This window comes from Crinia signifera, chromosome 12, assembly GCF_055691185.1.
Source record: "Crinia signifera chromosome 12, ASM5569118v1, whole genome shotgun sequence".
Lineage (NCBI taxonomy): Eukaryota > Metazoa > Chordata > Amphibia > Anura > Myobatrachidae > Crinia > Crinia signifera.
Genome location: NC_139228.1, coordinates 3,734,970 through 3,753,826, shown reverse-complemented (window position 1 = coordinate 3,753,826; position 18,857 = coordinate 3,734,970). Strand labels below are relative to the sequence as shown.

At 52.2% G+C, this 18,857-nt stretch overlaps 1 protein-coding gene across 2 annotated transcripts in view; it reads right to left on the bottom strand.

Annotated features, from left to right (window-relative positions):
- The window catches only part of TOMM40L (translocase of outer mitochondrial membrane 40 like), a 92,826-nt gene that overhangs the window by 73,588 nt on the left and 381 nt on the right, over nucleotides 1–18,857 (bottom strand). The window contains exon 1 of one of the 2 annotated variants that reach the window (XR_014466111.1): nucleotides 1,117–18,709. The gene's annotated coding sequence lies outside the window, so the exon portion shown is untranslated. Of the gene's footprint in view, nucleotides 1–1,116; nucleotides 18,710–18,857 lie in introns of those variants that run through there. The other variant, XM_083165868.1, reaches the window with a different exon arrangement.

Sequence of the window (18,857 nt, the reverse complement as noted above, 5' to 3'; positions counted from 1 at the left end):
GGGAGGCTATACACGCCGGGGAGAAGGTGGCCTACACACGCTGGGGTGTAAGGTGGCCTACACACGCTGGGGGGCTATACACGCTGGGGGTTAAGGTGGCCTACACACGCTGGGGGGCTATACACGCTGGGGGTTAAGGTGGCCTACACACGCTGGGGGCTATACACGCCGGGGGGTAAGGTGGCCTACACGCTGGGGAGAAAGGTGGCCTACACACGCTTGGGGTGGGGGTAAGATGGCCTACACACGCTGGGGTTGGGGGTGGGTGGGGTAAGATGGCCTAAACATGCTGGGGGGGTAAGATGGCCTACACACGCTGGGGGGGGGGGGGGGCTATACACGCCGGGGGGTAAGGTGGCCTACACACGCCGGGGGGCTATGCACGCCAGGGGTAAGGTGGCCTACACACGCCGGGGGCCTACACACGCCGGGGGGGTAAGGTGGCCTACACACGCCGGGGGGGTAAGGTGGCCTACACACGCCGGGGGGGTAAGGTGGCCTACACACGCCGGGGGGGTAAGGTGGCCTACACACGCCGGGGGGGTAAAATGGCCTACACACGCCGGGGGGCTATACACGCCGGGGGGGGAGTAAGGTGGCCTACACACGCCGGGGGACTATACACGCCGGGGGAGTAAGGTGGCCTACACACGCCGGGGGACTATACACGCCGGGGGGGTAAGGTTGGCTACACACGCAGGGGGGGTAAGGTGGCCTACACACGCCGGGGGGCTATACACGCCGGGGTAAGGTGGCCTACACACGCCGGGGGGGGGGGGGTAAGGTGGTCTACACACGCCGGGGGGCTATACACGCCGGGGGGGGGGGGGGTAAGGTGGCCTACACACTGAAAATTTATCACCCGTTTTAGCAGTTGTCCCCGGGGTGGATGGTTTTCCATAGCAGGACACTACACATCATCTGGTAATACCAGCAATGATACGGGAGTGCACAGCAGCGCTCACCACTGTCACATACACACTGGGTGGCGTTCAGCTAACAGTCGCCCAGTGTGTGTGGGCCTTTATTACTAAGAATATTGATAGGTAAAATAGATATGTTCAACTACAATTAACATACTACAGTATATAACAAAATGCTGAGGCTGCTCCTCACCTGTCATGTACACCGGAGGCCACTAGAGGCCGCCCCAATGATGGTGCTGCAGTAGGGAGAGCTCACAGCTGCTGCTAACTGCATAGAAATATGGATCAGATTGTGTCGCACTTGCTGCGTCTGGGGAAAGAGAAAGACACTAAGGTCAGTTACTTTGCTGTAATCGTGTTGGCTCCCCCTACCATATACTGCCCCTCCATGTAGTGCCCCCTATATGCAAGGCACCCCCCTCCCAGGAGGAGGAATAATGCTGGGGCTGCAGACGATACGGGTGAGGAGGAGGTAGATAACCGGCACTGTTGCTTTATACATACTGCATGCTGGTAGAGGTGTGTGCTTCCTCCTCCCGCACCCCTACCATATACTGCCCCTCCATGTAGTACCCCCTATATGCAAGGCACCCCCCTCCCAGGAGGAGGAATAATGCTGGGGCTGCAGACGATACGGGTGAGGAGGCAGATAACCATCACTGTTGCTTTATACATACTGCATGCCGGCAGAGGTGTGTGCTTCCTCCTCCCGCACCTATCATATACTGCCCCTCCATGTAGTGCCACCTATATGCAAGGCACCCCCCTCCCAGGAGGAGGAGGGCTGGGGCTGCAGACGATGCGGGTGAGGAGGAGGCAGATAACCATCACTGTTGCTTTATACATACTGCATGCTGGTAGAGGTGTGTGCTTCCTCCTCCCGCATCTCCCACCATATACTGCCCCTCCATGTAGTGCCCCCTATATGCAAGGCACCCCCCTCCCAGGAGGAGGAGGGCTGGGGCTGCAGACGATGCGGGTGAGGAGGAGGCAGATAACCATCACTGTTGCTTTATACATACTGCATGCTGGTAGAGGTGTGTGCTTCCTCCTCCCGCATCCCCCACCATATACTGCCCCTCCATGTAGTGCCCCCTATATGCAAGGCACCCCTCTCCCAGGAGGAGGAGGGCTGGGGCTGCAGACGATGCGGGTGAGGAGGAGGTAGATAACCGGCACTGTTGCTTTATACATACTGCATGCTGGTAGAGGTGTGTGCTTCCTCCTCCCGCATCTCCCACCATATACTGCCCCTCCATGTAGTGCCCCCTATATGCAAGGCACCCCTCTCCCAGGAGGAGGAGGGCTGGGGCTGCAGACGATGCGGGTGAGGAGGAGGTAGATAACCGGCACTGTTGCTTTATACATACTGCATGCTGGTAGAGGTGTGTGCTTCCTCCTCCCGCATCTCCCACCATATACTGCCCCTCCATGTAGTGCCCCCTATATGCAAGGCACCCCCCTCCCAGGAGGAGGAGGGCTGGGGCTGCAGACGATGCGGGTGAGGAGGAGGTAGATAACCGGCACTGTTGCTTTATACATACTGCATGCTGGTAGAGGTGTGTGCTTCCTCCTCCCGCATCTCCCACCATATACTGCCCCTCCATGTAGTGCCCCCTATATGCAAGGCACCCCTCTCCCAGGAGGAGGAAGGCTGGGGCTGCAGACGATGCGGGTGAGGAGGAGGCAGATAACTGGCACTGTTGATTTATACATACTGCATGCTGGCAGAGGGGTGTGCTTCCTCCTCCCGCATCTCCCACCATATACTGCCCCTCCATGTAGTGCCCCCTATATGCAAGGCACCCCTCTCCCAGGAGGAGGAGGGCTGGGGCTGCAGACGATGCGGGTGAGGAGGAGGCAGATAACTGGCACTGTTGATTTATACATACTGCATGCCGGCAGAGGGGTGTGCTTCTTCCTCGAAACCCCGACCAGGTAAAAAGTATAGGCACATCTACAGGCACCCCCAACCCCTTTTAGTATTAGCGGGTTATAAACCTTTAGGATGAATGGTAAGAAATAAATGATTCATGGGGAAGGGAAGAGAAACAATGGAACTGTACGAAGGGGCACGCTCTGTACTGTGACCTACAAGCACCAATGAACACTGGAGAGGCAGATTTGGCATGTTGGATGAAAAAGGTCAATGAGTTAGATAAACCTCAGGGAACCCGAGGTGTGCTCCCAACACCCAGTGCAGTGACCTAAATCATGCATAGGGGGGCGTACGTACTTATAGACCCTCTCCAAAAGGAGAAGTGCCTCATTACTCCCCTAACCCCTCTCAGCCATAAGGCCGAAGAGGGGGAAAAAAGGGATTGTGAGTATTCCTCGCCGAAGCTCAGAGAGACCCTCATTCCTCAACACCAGGAAGAGTTAGGACGGTGGGTCCTCCACCTAGCGGCTCGTGGTCACCCTCGGGGACCGCAGCTCTTCCCAAAAGGGTGAGAGCTTTGGTACATTGGGGAGTGGATGGCCCATAAGGGTCAAACACACAGCCCAGAAAAATGTGACACACTACAGAAAATGTGACACACTACAGAAAATGTGACACTACAGAAAATGTGACACACTACAGAAAATGTGACACTACAGAAAATGTGACACACTACAGAGAATGTGACACACTACAGAAAATGTGACACACTACAGAAAATGTGACGAACGTGAGAAGGAAGAGAAATGAATTATAAAGAGAACCCCAGCCAGAAGGCCGGGGTGGGGGTGGGAAAAATTGTCGTACCCCAGCCAAAAGGCCCAGGGTGAGGACATGAAGCGCTATCCTAAAGGGAGAGTGCGCAGTGCGTGCCATACTAGTGCATGGTGCCAATGTCCACCAGTGCAGAGTTCAGGCACCCCCGAGTTTCCCCGTGGGCACAGTGCAGCCTCGGACTCCAGGCAGACAGTCAGCATCCGACCAAGTGTTTCTCTGCTCCACCAGCAGGCCCTTTCCGGGCCCTGGCAGGGGAGTGGATACTCCACCGAGCTTTTCAATGAGTCTCCCCCGCAGCAGCCGAATGAAGGAGAAGAAAAGGGGATTTTGTACTTACTGTTAAATCCTTTTCTCAGACTCCATAGGTGACACTGGAGAGTTACAGTGGGGAATAGAAGGCGACCACAGGGAGCTTGGGCACTTTAGAATAAATTAATAGTGACTAACTCCTCCCCTTCTACTTCCTCTCCTAGGCAGTTAAGTATGTGCCCGGAGGGAGCTGGAAGAAAGGAAAAACAACCCACTTCCGAGAGGAGGTCAAACATAACATAACAAGTCACACACACACACTCACATAGAGTGAACATATAGTTTGAAGAATAGCATTCGTAACAGAATGAACTCATCCATAAAAACTTATAAAAAAGTTAGAACTCAGACTGAGTATAGTAGTCTCTTTAACCTCAGGTAATTGATTAACCTGAAAACCAACAGTCAACCGAAGAAGCAGCGTCGGGTGGGCGTCCAGTGTCACCTATGGAGTCTGAGAAAAGGATTTAACAGTAAGTACAAAATCCCCTTTTCTCTTTCCTCCACTAGGTGACACTGGAGAGTTACAGTGGGGACGTCCCAGAGCTCCCAACACGGGTGGGATGACGCTGAGAACCCCTTAACACAGAACGGCCAAACCGCGAAGCGGCCGCCGCAAAAGTGTCAAACTTGTAAAAGCGGACAAAGGTCCTCTGACCGGACCACGTAGCCGCTCTACATAGATCTTGTATAGAAACTCCACGGGCAGCCGCCCAGGAGGTACCCACCGACCTTGTAGAATGGGCGGAAATTAAAGAAGGTGGCACCCTAGAGGAAGCCACATAAGCCTGACGAATTGTCAATCTGATCCACCTGGCCAGGGCCTGCTTGGAGGCTGGCCAGCCAGGACGCAAGGAGTCATAGAGTACAAATAAGGCATCCGACTTACGTACAGACTCTGTTCTGGCCACGTAAATACGCAAGACCCGGACCACGTCCAGAGCCCTAGACTCCTGTGAGTCCTCCCGAAAGGCCGGCACCACAATAGGCTGGTTAATGTGGAATGCCGAAACCACCTTAGGGAGAAAAACACTGGAGGTGCGTAGCTCCGCTCTGTCCTCATGGAACCGTAAGAAGGGTGCCCTACAAGAAAGAGCACTGAGCTCCGACACCCTTCTAGCTGAAGCCAAGGCCAATAGTATGACAGTCTTCCAGGTGACGTATTTTAATTCCACCTCCTCCATGGGCTCAAATACAGAAGACTGGAGAAAAGCCAGTACCACATCCAGGTCCCATGGAGCAGTAGGAGGTCTGAAGGGGGGTTGCAGCCGCAACACCCCCTGGAAGAAAGTCTGTACCTGAGGAAGAAGAGCCAGCTTCTTCTGGAAGAAAATGGAGAGGGCGGATACTTGAACCTTCAAGGACCCCAGCCGGAGTCCTGAGGCCAAACCCTTCTGCAAGAATAGCAGTAATCTTGCCAGTTTGAAAGTCACAGGTGAAACCCTCCTGGATTCGCACCAGGCCACATAGGCCCTCCAAATGCGATGGTAATGCACCGAGGTAACCTGTTTTCTGGCTCCTATCATGGTTGGAATCACTGCCTGCGGGATCCCTGCCTTCCTCAGGATGGACCTCTCAACAGCCATGCCGTCAAATGAAGCTGCTGTAAGTTGGGACAAGCGAATGGCCCCTGTGTTAGCAGGTCTTCGCAGAGAGGCAGAGGCCATGGCTCGTCTACTAACAGGCCTGTTAGTACCGTGTACCACGACCGGCGAGGCCAGTCCGGGGCTATGAACAGCACCGTCACCGACTCCCGTCGGATTCTCTGCAGAACCCGAGGGATGAGAGGCACTGGTGGAAAGATGTAAAGGAACTGATCCGTCCAGGGTGCCGTGAGAGCGTCCACAGCCTCCGCCTGTGGATCTCTTGTCCGAGCGCAGTACCGGGGCAACTGATGGTTGTGTCTGGAGGCCATCATGTCTATCTGCGGACACCCCCACCGACGGGTCAGGGTCTGGAAGACCAGAGGGTTCAGACACCACTCTCCGTGGTGTACGTCCCGCCGGCTGAGGTAGTCCGCCTCCCAATTTTCTACTCCTGGTATGAAAATGGCGGACACGGCCCCTGCGTGCTCCTGCACCCAGCACAGAATCCTCTTTACCTCTCTCATCGCTGCACGGCTGCGGGTGCCTCCCTGCTTGTTGATGTAAGCCACCGCCGTGGCATTGTCGGACTGCACCCTGATGTCCTTGTTCCGGAGAATCACTTCTGCCTGGAGCATGGCATAATACACTGCTCGCAGTTCCAGCACATTGATGGACATCTGTGCTTCCTCCGGGGTCCACAGGCCTTGGAAGTGGAGGCCCAGCGTGACCGCTCCCCAGCCCCTGAGGCTGGCGTCCGTGGTGAGGAGCGTCCAATTGTGAATGGCGAACCTCCTTCCCTCCTGCAGGTTGCTGGAGTTGAGCCACCACGCCAGTGACGCTCGAGCCTGATGGGAGAGAGAAATCCTCTGGTGTAGAAACAGGTGTGAGCCTGTCCACTGGCGGAGTAGACACAGATGGAAGGGCCGAGAGTGAAACCGCCCGTACTGCACCGCCTCGAACGTGGCCACCATCCTTCCCAGCAGCCTCGTGCAAAGAAGAACTGTGACTGTTCGATGCTGCAGCACCAGTCGCACTGCTTCCTGCAGGGACAAGATCTTGTCCATGGGGAGGAACACCCTTCTCTGGACCGTGTCCAGAATCATCCCTAAGAACAGGATCCTCTGCGATGGGGTCAGCTGTGACTTCTGGATGTTGAGCATCCAGCCATGGGACTCCAGGGTCCGACGTGTTAGTTGGATGTTGTGCAGCAGAACCTCCTTGGACGGAGCCTTCAGCAGAAGGTCGTCCAAATAAGGGACAATGGTAACTCCCAGAGCCCTGAGTATTTCCATCATGACGGCCATCACTTTGGTAAATACCCGAGGCGCAGAGGAGAGGCCGAATGGAAGGGCTCGGAACTGTAGGTGATAGTTTTGGACTGTGAACCGCAAGAATGCCTGGTGAGGAGGCCAGATGGGGATGTGCAGGTATGCATCTTTGATATCGATGGATACAAGAAACTCCCCAGGTTCCAGGCCTGCAATGACAGACTGGAGAGACTCCATCTTGAAGCGAGTGAACCGTAAGAAAGGGTTGAGCTGCTTCAGGTTCAAGATGGGTCTCACTGAGCCGTCCGGCTTGGGGACTAGAAAAAGGCTGGAATAGAATCCCCTTGCCTTTTCTGGTTCCGGGACCGGGATTACCACCCCCTGATCCCTGAGCTTTTGGATGGCGGCCTGTAAGGCCCTGCCTTTTTCCTGAGAAGCTGGCAAACCTGTGGGAAAGAACCGTTGAGGAGGAGGCAACAAGAAATCTATCTTGTAGCCTACTGCTACCAGGTCCCTTACCCATGCATCCTTGCATGAACCGGCCCATACCTGATGGTAAAAGAGAAGCCGGCCTCCCACCCTGTGATCTGGACAGGAGCTGGGAGAGTCATGCTGAGGGCTTTGAGGTAACCTTTGCATCAAGTATTGGAGCATTGGCTGATCCTCTGCCTCTTCCTCGGAAGCCTCTGGAGCTAGTAGCCGCTCCCCTAGACCTGCCCCTGAATCTGGGGGTGGGGCGAAAGGACCGAAAGGACTGCCCTCCAGTAGTAGGAAATGACCTACGAGGGGGAGGGGCTGCAGTGGGCAGGAACTGAGACTTACCCCCTGTAGCCTGTGAAATCATTTTGTCCAGCTCTGGACCAAAGAGGGCCTCCCCAGCAAAGGGCAATGCCTCCACCGCCTTCTTGGAGTCGGCGTCTGCATTCCACTGTCTCAACCAAAGAGTACGGCGAGCAGACACTGAAAGAGCAGAGATCCGGGCAGCAAGCATACAAACATCTGAAGATGCTTCCACTAAGTAACCTGCAGCCTCACGTATGTGATCCACTAGGAGCAGCATATCACTTGCCCCTGGGTCTAGAGAGGAGGCCACCTGGGATGCCCATACCTCCATGGCCCTATTGACCCAGCAACCCACCTGTGCCGGCCGTTGTAAAAGACCAGCGGCTGTATAAACATTCTTCAGGGCACTCTCTAACCGCCTATCAGAGACATCTTTAAGGGTAGAGGCACCTGGAATGGGTAACACTGTCTTTTTAGACAAGCGTGATACCGAAGAATCAACAGCAGGTGGCGTTTCACATGACTTTCTAGCCTCCTTAGGAAAAGGATAGGCAGTGAAAAATCTCTGAGAAACCTGAAACTTTTTGTCTGGGTGTAACCAGGCTTTTTGCAAGTGTTCATCCAGCTCCTCTGAGGCTGGAAAATATGCAGACTGTTTTGCCTTTTAGCAAACACTGAGGGACGCGCAGCTGGTCTCACCTCCTCTGCTACATTGAGGGTTAACCGGACTGCTTGTATTAAGTCCTCTAAACCCTGAGAAGGGACATCTGTGTCCTGCATAAGCGGAGCATCAGGCTCAGCGTCAGGCTGAGCATCAGGGTCATGAAATTCACCCTCCTCTAGAGCTGGCATGTCATCATCTGTATCATCTAACAGAGGGACCTGAGGAAACATCCTATTAGCAGAAGCCAGTCTAGGGGGAGGGGGTGTAGAGGTGTCTGCATGCAATGCTCTAGACAGACTCTCCACAGCAGAGGTTAACTCTGCTTGCTGATCCCTGGCTGCATCCCTGTCCTGTCTGGCAGAAGATAACTCAGACGCTAACTGAGAAATTACTGTAGACAATTGTGAAGCCCATACAGGAGGTTCCTGCCCCGATGTAGATGGGGTGGGGGCTGGGGATGCAGTACATGAGGGACATAAAATGGCGCCCTCCGCTTGTGGCGCGAACTTATTGCTGCACTTTTTGCACGCAATCTTTTTACCAGCCATCATACACTCCGTCAATCTTACACAGAAGGAGAGAAAAGCTGGAATACTGGACAGGAGAGGAGGTATAGGAAAGAGGCAGAGTCTGCCACGAGGCCGCTACGCGCACTGTATATAAATATAACTTGCGCCGGCTAAGGGACCTTTTTGGACACAGTCCAAGCTGCCCTGACCTCCTATGTCCCGCTGTGACTCACTGAACCAGGGTCACCGGCACTTCACAGACGCTTCGAGGGAGCCGCGGATCACGCTGCTTCTTCAATGGCCGCCGCTCCTTCAAAGAAGGAGGAAGCGGAAGTACCCAGCATGCCGCGCTCTCGCTCCTCAGGAATGGCGCCGTGTTTAAAAAGTGCGCTGCCGCGGCTTTTTACACTGAATCCCCCGCTAGCGGGGAATCAGTGTTATACTTACCCCTGCCATAGCTGTCGGGTGCGGCATGCTGAGTGGTCCTCGAGGCGCGCTGCAAGCAGCGGCGACGGGACCTCAGGATCAGTGGATCCTGCAGCCAGGTACCGGAGGCGAGCTGCATGCAGCTGCGACCGGACCTGCCGACAGCGCCCGCGTCGCAAGCAGGTAGGGACAGGGAGCTACCTGCCTGTCCTCTTGCTGATTGTAGCATCGTATATTTAAAAAATCAATAAAGCTCAGGAGTGAGCCTTGAACGCACCCAGCTCCCGCAGGGCACATGCTAAAACTGCCTAGGAGAGGAAGTAGAAGGGGAGGAGTTAGTCACTATTAATTTATTCTAAAGTGCCCAAGCTCCCTGTGGTCGCCTTCTATTCCCCACTGTAACTCTCCAGTGTCACCTAGTGGAGGAAAGAGAAAACACCTACTCAGTCCCCATGTTTCCCCTCTCCCAGGGATTGAGTACTAGGCTGGGCTTTTCACTGTCTCCCTGGCCGGGGGGGGCATGTATCCCCGGAACCAGAGAGCCCCATTGTTTCCCGGCTTCCTGGGATTGGACTCTAGACTGGGATTTTCGCGTGACTCTCCCTCAGAGGCTATAGACCCCCGAACAAGAGCCCCAACTACCCAGCCCGGTTCTTGTCCCCTCCCTACCAGTGGAAAGGATGGTATTCCCTCCCCCAGCAGGGCGTAGATACTCAGCCAGACCTAGCACCCGCCCAGAGCATGAGGCTTCCGACTCCTCAGCCCCTAGGGAAGATACTTGGCCCAACCTTTCTCTATTCTCTGCCAGTCCAGACCCACGGATAAGAACAGATGCCAATGTCAATGTTATACTAGAAGGCCACAATGGCTGAGGTTCTCACACGAACCTCGAAGCACCCAAACACGCCAGGTTTTAAGTTTCTCCATGACTTAATTAGCACCTCAGTCAATGATTTCATCATCTGCAGTGACCCAGGGTCATAATTACTAGCCTGGACTGTTAGGGTGTCTAGGACCGTATCTGAGAACCTATGAACTATGGTAGAGACAAATCCTAGACATACTGTAGCCCCATTCCTGGAGGGACACATAGCTCTGCTCCTGAACTTCCCTCTTACTGTATAATGCCTTCACCTGTGCTGACATCGGTCCTATCAATTCAACACAGGTGAGCAAAGTCCAGGAACAGAGCATTGGCCAGGCCTGTAGTCTGTCAGTCACACTGTGGATGGAGCACGTGGGCACTGGGGTAACCAAAACGTTATTACTCACTGTAACGCTGGGTACACACTATAAAATGTGTGCTAGTGCTGGCTACGTTACAGCAGTGGACATAGCACTGTAACACCGGGTGTGTATGTGTATCACAGTACCGGGCACAGGATGGCACTGTAACGCCGGGTGTGTATGTGTATCACAGTACCGGGCACAGGATGGCACTGTAATGCCTGGTGTGTATGTGTATCACAGTACCAGGCACAGGATGGCACTGTAACGCCGGGTGTGTAGGTGTATCACAGTACCGGGCACAGGATGGCACTGTAACGCCGGGTGTGTACGTGTATCACAGTACCGGGCACAGGATGGCACTGTAACGCCGGGAGTGTATGTGTATCACAGTACCGGGCACAGGATGGCACTGTAACACCGGGTGTGTAGGTGTCTCACAGTACCGGGCACAGGATGGCACTGTAATGCCTGGTGTGTATGTGTATCACAGTACCGGGCACAGGATAGCACTGTACTGCCTGGTGTGTATGTGTATCACAGTACCGGGCACAGGATGGCACTGTAATGCCGGGTGTGTAGGTGTATCACAGCACTGGGCACAGGATGGCACTGTAACGCCGGGTGTGTATGTGTATCACAGTACCGGGCACAGGATGGCACTGTAACGCCGGGTGTGTATGTGTATCACAGTACCGGGCACAGGATGGCACTATAATGCGTGGTGTTTATATGTATCACAGTACCGGGCACAGGATGGCACTATAATGCCTGGAGTGTATGTGTATCACAGTACCGGGCACAGGATGGCACTGTAATGCCCGGTGTATATGTGTATCACAGTGGTGTGTATGTGTATCACAGTACCGGGCACAGGATGGCACTATAATGCCCGGTGTGTATGTGTATCACAGTACCGGGCACAGGGTGGCACTATAATGCCCGGTGTGTATGTGTATCACAGTACCGGGCACAGGATGGCACTGTAATGCCCGGTGTGTAGGTGTATCACAGTACCGGCCACAGGATGGCACTGTACTGCCCGATGTGTATGTGTATCACAGTACCGGGCACAGGATGGCACTATAATGCCCGGTGTGTATGTGTATCACAGTACTGGGCACAGGATGGCACTATAATGCCCGGTGTGTATGTGTATCACAGTACCGGGCCCAGGATGGCACTGTAATGCCCGGTGTGTATGTGTATCACAGTACCGGGCACAGGATGGCACTATAATGCCTGGTGTGTATGTGTATCACAGTACCGGGCACAAGATGGCACCGTAATGCCTGGTGTGTTTATCGCAGTACCGGGCACAGGATGGCACTATAATGCCTGGTGTGTATGTGTATCGCAGTACCGGGCACAGGATGGCACTGTAATGCCTCGTGTGTATGTGTATCGCAGTACCGGGCACAGGGTGGCACTGTAATGCCTGGTGTGTATGTGTATCGCAGTACCGGGCACAGGATGGCACTGTAATGCCTGGTGTGTATGTGTATCACAGTACCGGGCACAGGATGGCACTATAATGCCTGGTGTGTATGTGTATCACAGTACCGGGCACAGGGTGGCACCATACTGCCTGGTGTGTATGTGTATCACAGTACCGGGCACAGGATGGCACCGTAATGCCTGGTGTGTATGTGTATCGCAGTACCAGGCACAGGATGGCACCATAATGCCTGGTGTGTATGTGCATCACAGTACCAGGCACAGGGTGGCACTGTAATGCCTGGTGTGTATGTGTATCGCAGTACCGGGCACAGGATGGCACTGTAATGCCTGGTGTGTATGTGTATCGCAGTACCGGGCACAGGATGGCACTGTAATGCCTGGTGTGTATGTGTATCACAGTACCAGGCATAGGGTGGCACTATAATGCCTGGTGTGTATGTGTATCACAGTACGGGGCACAGGATGGCACTATAATGCCTGGTGTGTATGTGTATCACAGTACCGTGCACAGGGTGGCACTATAATGCCTGGTGTGTATGTGTATCACAGTACCAGGCACAGGGTGGCACCGTACTGCCTGGTGTGTATGTGTATCAGTACCGGTCACGGGTAGATATTGCCGGCCGCAGTGCCTGTGCAAAACCATGTGCCATGTGCCACAGTTCTGTTTCTGATGGAGAGAATACTCTTCTGCCCGTGCGGGTGTTCAGTAGGTGACCATCGATGGTAGGTCACCACCTAGTTTATAACCATCGATGGTAGGTCACCACCTAGTTTATAACCATCGATGGTTACCGCTGTATGCCATCAATGGCAGGCACAGACATCCCTAGCCCATAGGTTATATTGCTTATGACACCTTCTGTGGTGCTGCTTAGTCCCCAAGGGGCAGCAGCAAAGCGCCAAGCAGTGTAAATTGTGGGCAAGCATGTCGTTGCCAATAGCAACCAGCTTTGAAGTAGTATTTATTAGTAATAATATTACACATTTGTACTAATACCGGTACTTGTGGAGTATCACGGCTCCCATCGTATGGCATCGTATGCCATATGTAGTGGCATACGATGGCATACGATGCGATGCGATGTTTTACCGATTTTTGAGCATTTTTGCTCAAAAATCGTATGCCATCGCATGGCATCGTATGCCATATGTAGTGGCATACGATGTCATACGATGCGATACGATGTTTTACCGATTTTTGAGCATTTTTGCATAAAAATCGTATGCCATCGCACGGCATCGTATGCCATATGTAGTGGCATACGATGTTATTCGATGCGATACGATGTTTTACCGATTTTTGAGCAAAAATGGTCAAAAATCGGTAAAAAAGGGATTTTTGTAAGAACTTACCGTTCGAATCCCTTTCTCTGATATGGTCCTGGTGACACAGCTTCACATTGGGATGTAGGAGGGTCCGCAGGAGCCAGGCACCTATCCTAAAGCTTTTGGAGGGTAGGCTCCTCCCCTACTGCATCCCAGATTCCTCAGTTCAATCTTTCAAAGCCACTGGAATACATTAACTCAGTACAAACGCCTGCACATATTATATGCACAATTTTAAATTCAACTTTTCAACCAATTATAACATGAAACATCATGAACACTGGCATACTTACTGAGCGTAAGGGAGGGATCGCTGTGTCACCAGGACCATATCAGAGAAAGGGATTCGAACGGTAAGTTCTTACAAAAATCCCTTTTTCTCTTTCAATGGTCCTGGTGACACAGCTTCACATTGGGACGTTCCAGAGCCGGTCCTTTTGGGTGGGTACGCTCAGGTCTGCAGTTTTCCTCACTGCTTGCCCGAATGATGCGTCCACCGACGCGAACTCACGGAACCTATCGAATTTGGCAAAAGTATGAACAGAAGACCAAGTGGCAGCCCTGCAAACCTGCTCAGCTGTTGCCCCATGTCGAACCGCCCAAGAGGTGGCAATCGACCTGATGGTATGCGCATTAATCCTGGCCGGTAAAGGCCTACCAACTTTAGTATATGCAAACGCAATAACAGAGCGCAACCACCTAGCAATGGTCTGCTTAGAAGCAGGCCAACTAAGTTTGTGTATGTCATACAAACCAGTAAAGTATCAGTCTTTCTGACACTCTTAACTCTGTCCACATAAACGCGCAAGACGCGCACAACATCCAAATTCCTTAATTTGTCCCTTTTCCTAACAACCCTCTGAGGGTTGAAACACAGGCAGAACAATCTCCTGATTTAGATGAAAAGCAGAGACTACTTTTGGTAAAAATCTAGGGGTACTGTCCGAAAGGCAGCCCTATCATCGTGACATATAAGGGAGGAAGACTTGAAGAACAAAGCAATCAACTCCGATATATTTTTTTTTTTTTTTTTTTTTTCTTGACGCCACCGCCAACAAAAATACCAGCTTCCCTGAAAGGAAACTAAGGTCAACCGACCTTAACGGCTCAAAAGGCGCCTCTTTAAGGTACTCCAGAACCAGAGATAATTCCCCTGGCGCTACTGGTTGGTTGTAGGGAGGTTTCAATAGATAAACCCCCTGCAGGAAGGTCTGTACTTCTGGTTCTAACGCAATCCTTCTTTGGAAAGAAAAATTGACACGGTCGAGATATGTACTCTGAGTGACTGAAGGCCTAACCCAGAGGAAAGGCCCTCCTGTAAAAAACTCCAACAATTTAGCCATTTTAAATCTCGATGTGCGTGACCTCTGTCTTACACACCACCAAATATAGGTCTTCCAGGCCCCAAAATAATTTACAGAAGACACTGACTTTCTGGCTTTCCTCATTGCGTTAACCACCGCCTTTGAGAATCCTATATTCCTCAAAATGGCGTTTTCAACAGCCAGACCGTCAAAATTAATCGAGCTGAATCCAGCTGGTTGAACGGTCCTTGTTTTAGAAGGTCTGACCTCAGATGTAGACGCCACGAGTCCACAGAAAATCTCTGAAGCCTCGAGTACCAGGATCTCCCTGGCCAATCTGGGGCCCCTAAAATTACTGGAATTGTCTGGGCCTGTATTGTTTTCAACTCTCTTGCCAGCATTGGAACTGGCGTTAAATCATAAAGAAGATTCCCCTCCCAGGGGATAGTCATGGCATCCACTGCTTCTGCCAGTGGATCCCACGTCCTGTCATACAACCTGGGTACCTGATGGATGAACCTGTATGCCTTCAGGTCCCTATCCGGGGTTTCCCCCTTATTGTAATCTAGTGGAATACTTGTGGATTCAGCCTCCATTTTCCTTCCCTCAGTTTCTCCCTGCTCAGGAAGTCGGCCTCTATATTCTCCACTCCTGGTATGAAGATTGCTGATAATGCTAGAACATTCTGTTCCGCCCACAAGAAGATTCGGGACACTTCCCACATGGCCAGATTGCTGTGTGTGCCTCCCTGGTGATTCAGATACGCCACAGCTGTGACGTTGTCGGTCTGAATGCCTAAAAGGGAGCTCTTGTAATCTTTTCTCCCGCCAGAGAAAACCTCTTCCACACAGCCCTCAGTTCCAAGATGTTGATCAGTAAGGCAGACTGTAAAGTATCAGTCTTTCTGCTCTAAAGTCCACAAGCCCTGCAGACGCAGGTCCACGACAACTGCCCCTCAGCCTCTGAGACTGGCGTCGGTAGTGACTACCACCCAGCTCCAGGACTGCAGGGACCGACTCCCCCGAAGGGAATCCACCTCCATCCACCATTTTAGGAAGGATAGAGTTTCTGAAAACAACACCATTTGTTCTGACCTCATGGTCTGAGAGTTCCCTGTCCGCTGGGACACTCTAGAGTGGAACCTGGTGAACTGTAACGTCTCGAAAGACGCCATCATCTTCCCCAGCAGTTTGAGTCACCCCCATACTGCTGTGCTCTGAGACCCTAGGATCTCCTGTACCAAGGCAGCCAGATCCCTGGCCTATGCCTCTGGTAGAAACACCCAATGCAACTGGGTATCCAGACCAATCCCCAAGAATTGGAGTCTCTGTGACGGCACCGATTGAGATTTTTGTAAATTTAAAAGCCAGCCGTGAATCTGCAAAACCTGATGGTTTCTGCCAAGTGACTCTTCACTTGTCTGCTGACTCCGCTTTAAACCGCAGGTCGTCCAAAAATGGAATAACCATGATTTCCGTCAGTCGAAGCACATCCGCCATTTCTGACATTATTTGGTGAATACCCTTGACGCTGTGGCCAGACCAAAAGGCAACGCCTGTAATTACAGGAGAAGGTCTCCTATTGCACACCCCAATAGTTCCGGGTGGATAGGAACCTGCAAGTATGCGTCCTGGACCTTCATGGACGCTAAAAATTCTCCCTGGTCCCGGCTTAGCAGCACAGACCGTAGAGACTCTATTTTGAAATGGTCTACCCACAAAAAGCTATTAATGCCTTTAAGTTTAGGATCAGCTGAAAGACCCGTCTGGTTTGGGCACCAAAAACAGAGTGAAATAAAAGCCTTTTTTCCCTCCGCTCTGGGGACCGGGACTACCACACCCTTCTCTAAAAGAGAATGAGCCGCTCCCAAGAGAGCTGTACGGAGCCGAGCCTCCTTTGGCAGTGGTGTAGGAATGAACCTTCTCGGTGGAAGAACTTTGAAGGGAATCTTTTAACCCTGGGTTATATTTCTAACCCAAGCGTTCCGGTCTTAACAGTCTGCGTCTCTGAACAGTGACAGACGTCCCCCCTCCTTAAACACCGCCGGGCAAAACCCCTGGCAGTATGCGGAGGATTTTTCCTCTCCTATGGTTTCTTATAAAAAGAACCAAATTTTGACTTTGGGGCCTTGCCCCTGGAGGACTGAGACTATCCCTTAAAAGACTGTCCTCAAAAGGACGCACCTCCTCTAGGGGAGGGCCGAAAGGATGGCCTGAAAGCAGAAAACCTTGATGTCTGCTTTGGCTGCAGGGGTAGGCAGGAAAGTGCTTTTTTCCACCTGTGTCCTGCTTATTAATCTCTTCCAGTTGTAAACCAATAACAGCTTTCCTTTAAAAGCAAATGCCTCTAAGCCTTTTTAGACTTGTTATCTGCCTTCCAAGCTATAAGCCAGAGCACTCTCCTGGCATTCCAAACACTGAGGAAACTCTGGCAGCCATTTTGAGAGCTTCCTGCTCAGCCTGAATCACATTTCTGCAGCAGCATTATACTTTTCTGCCTAGTAACAACACACAAAAGACAGTATGTCAACTAGAGCACAGGTCACTGACCCACCAATCCTGGCCTTAGAGACCCAGACTGAAGCCAATCAGAGGACTTGCTTGCTTGAAGGCTTGCACTGGTAGCACAGTTGGTTTATGACAAGTATACCACAGAAGCCTCTACCACTGGAACTTTCTCCCAGAGGTCTGCATGATCCTCAGGCATGGGATACAGGCTTAACCATCTATTAGGCATCTAAAGCCTTTTGTCAGGGGTTTTCCAATAAATCTTGTAAACCCTTGTCTGCAGAGAGATATCATTTCCCTCACGCTGTCTCTTAAAAACAACCTTAGCAGGAGTTTTTTACTTCACAGACAAATTCAATGCCTGTTTACAGCAGTAATCAAATCCTCCACCCCTGAGGGTGAGGACTCTTCAGAAACATCACCCTGAACCCAGGGTATGTCTGTGTACTCTCCCTCCTCATCAGCAGCTAATAATGGCACTGAATAAGACCTTTATGGGGTCCCCCCAGAATAACCATAAAGCTTGTCAAACAAGTAATTTAAACCTGCTGATTCCCATAGCAGTATCCTGCATGACTTGTATAAGTCAGGATCTGTCTGGGTCCGAGGCAAAGAGCTGGCCGGACTGCTGAGAGAATGGCCCTGGTCTAGGGAAATTACCAGCCATCACTCTGCCTGTCCAGTAATGCACCAAAGCATTTTCCGACCTGTCTCAGGGACTTAACCCTCGCAAGGTCCGATGCACTACCCTCTGGGGTTCACTCCCCATGGGTTTCACAGCAGCGCATAAAATACAAAAGCCCCCCTTAGGGACAAATTTCAGTGTACAACCACTGCAAGCGCTCATTGCATTAAAGGCTCCCTCCCCCAAAACCACAGACTGTTGCTCAGACATGATGTTCTCAATAACACAGTCACAGCATTAAATGTACATACATTATATACAGTGTACTCAGCCACTTAGCTTTCTGTAGTCTTCAGAATGGGGAAAGCGAAGCCCAGGAAATCCAATCACTCTGTCAGGATCTGTAAGCCAGCTCAGCTCCGCTGCAAGCGTTCTGAATGGCGCCAAAAACAGAGTGAGGGAAGGGACCAAGTCCCTGCTGCTGCGGGGTCTGTGACTTTTGGCGCCAACTACCCCCAGACAGCCGCTCCCATTGTAGGATCTCCTCGTTCCAGTATCTCCCCCTCAGCTGGGGACCACTCGGAACATGCCTGTAACAACACTGCTGTCCTCTCAGTATAGGAGCTCAGTGTGTAAGCTCCGCAGAAAATGGCCGCCGCCATCACGGAGCGCCTGTCCCCCATGATCCCCACCTAGCGTGAAGCCGGTTTCAGAGCGCTCCGGAGCCCAGGCAGCTTCTTAAAAGAAGCTGTAAGCGCTGCACAGGGAGGCCAGACAGCGTCTCCCCTGTGCACAGTGAGCTGACAGGACTCGTTTCTGTCAGCTCCTGCTGCGCTAGCAGTGTGAGGATTCACTAATGAGAATCCTCACACTGTGCCTACCTAGCTAGTGTAGAAGTTAATAAAATAATAAAAACCCTAACTAACTCTACTCCTTCGGCTGCTCCAGCAGCCCTTTAGAATAGCACCCACTCCAGTGGGCACCTAACACGAACTGGGGAATCTGGGATGCAGTAGGGGAGGAGCCTACCCTCCAAAAGCTTTAGGATAGGTGCCTGGCTCCTGCGGACCCTCCTACATCCCAATGTGAAGCTGTGTCACCAGGACCATTGAAAGAGAAACATCGGATAACATCGTATGCCATATGTAGTGGCATACGATGTCATACGATGCGATACGAAGCATAGTCGAGTATACAATGCAATTGGTTTTACAGGG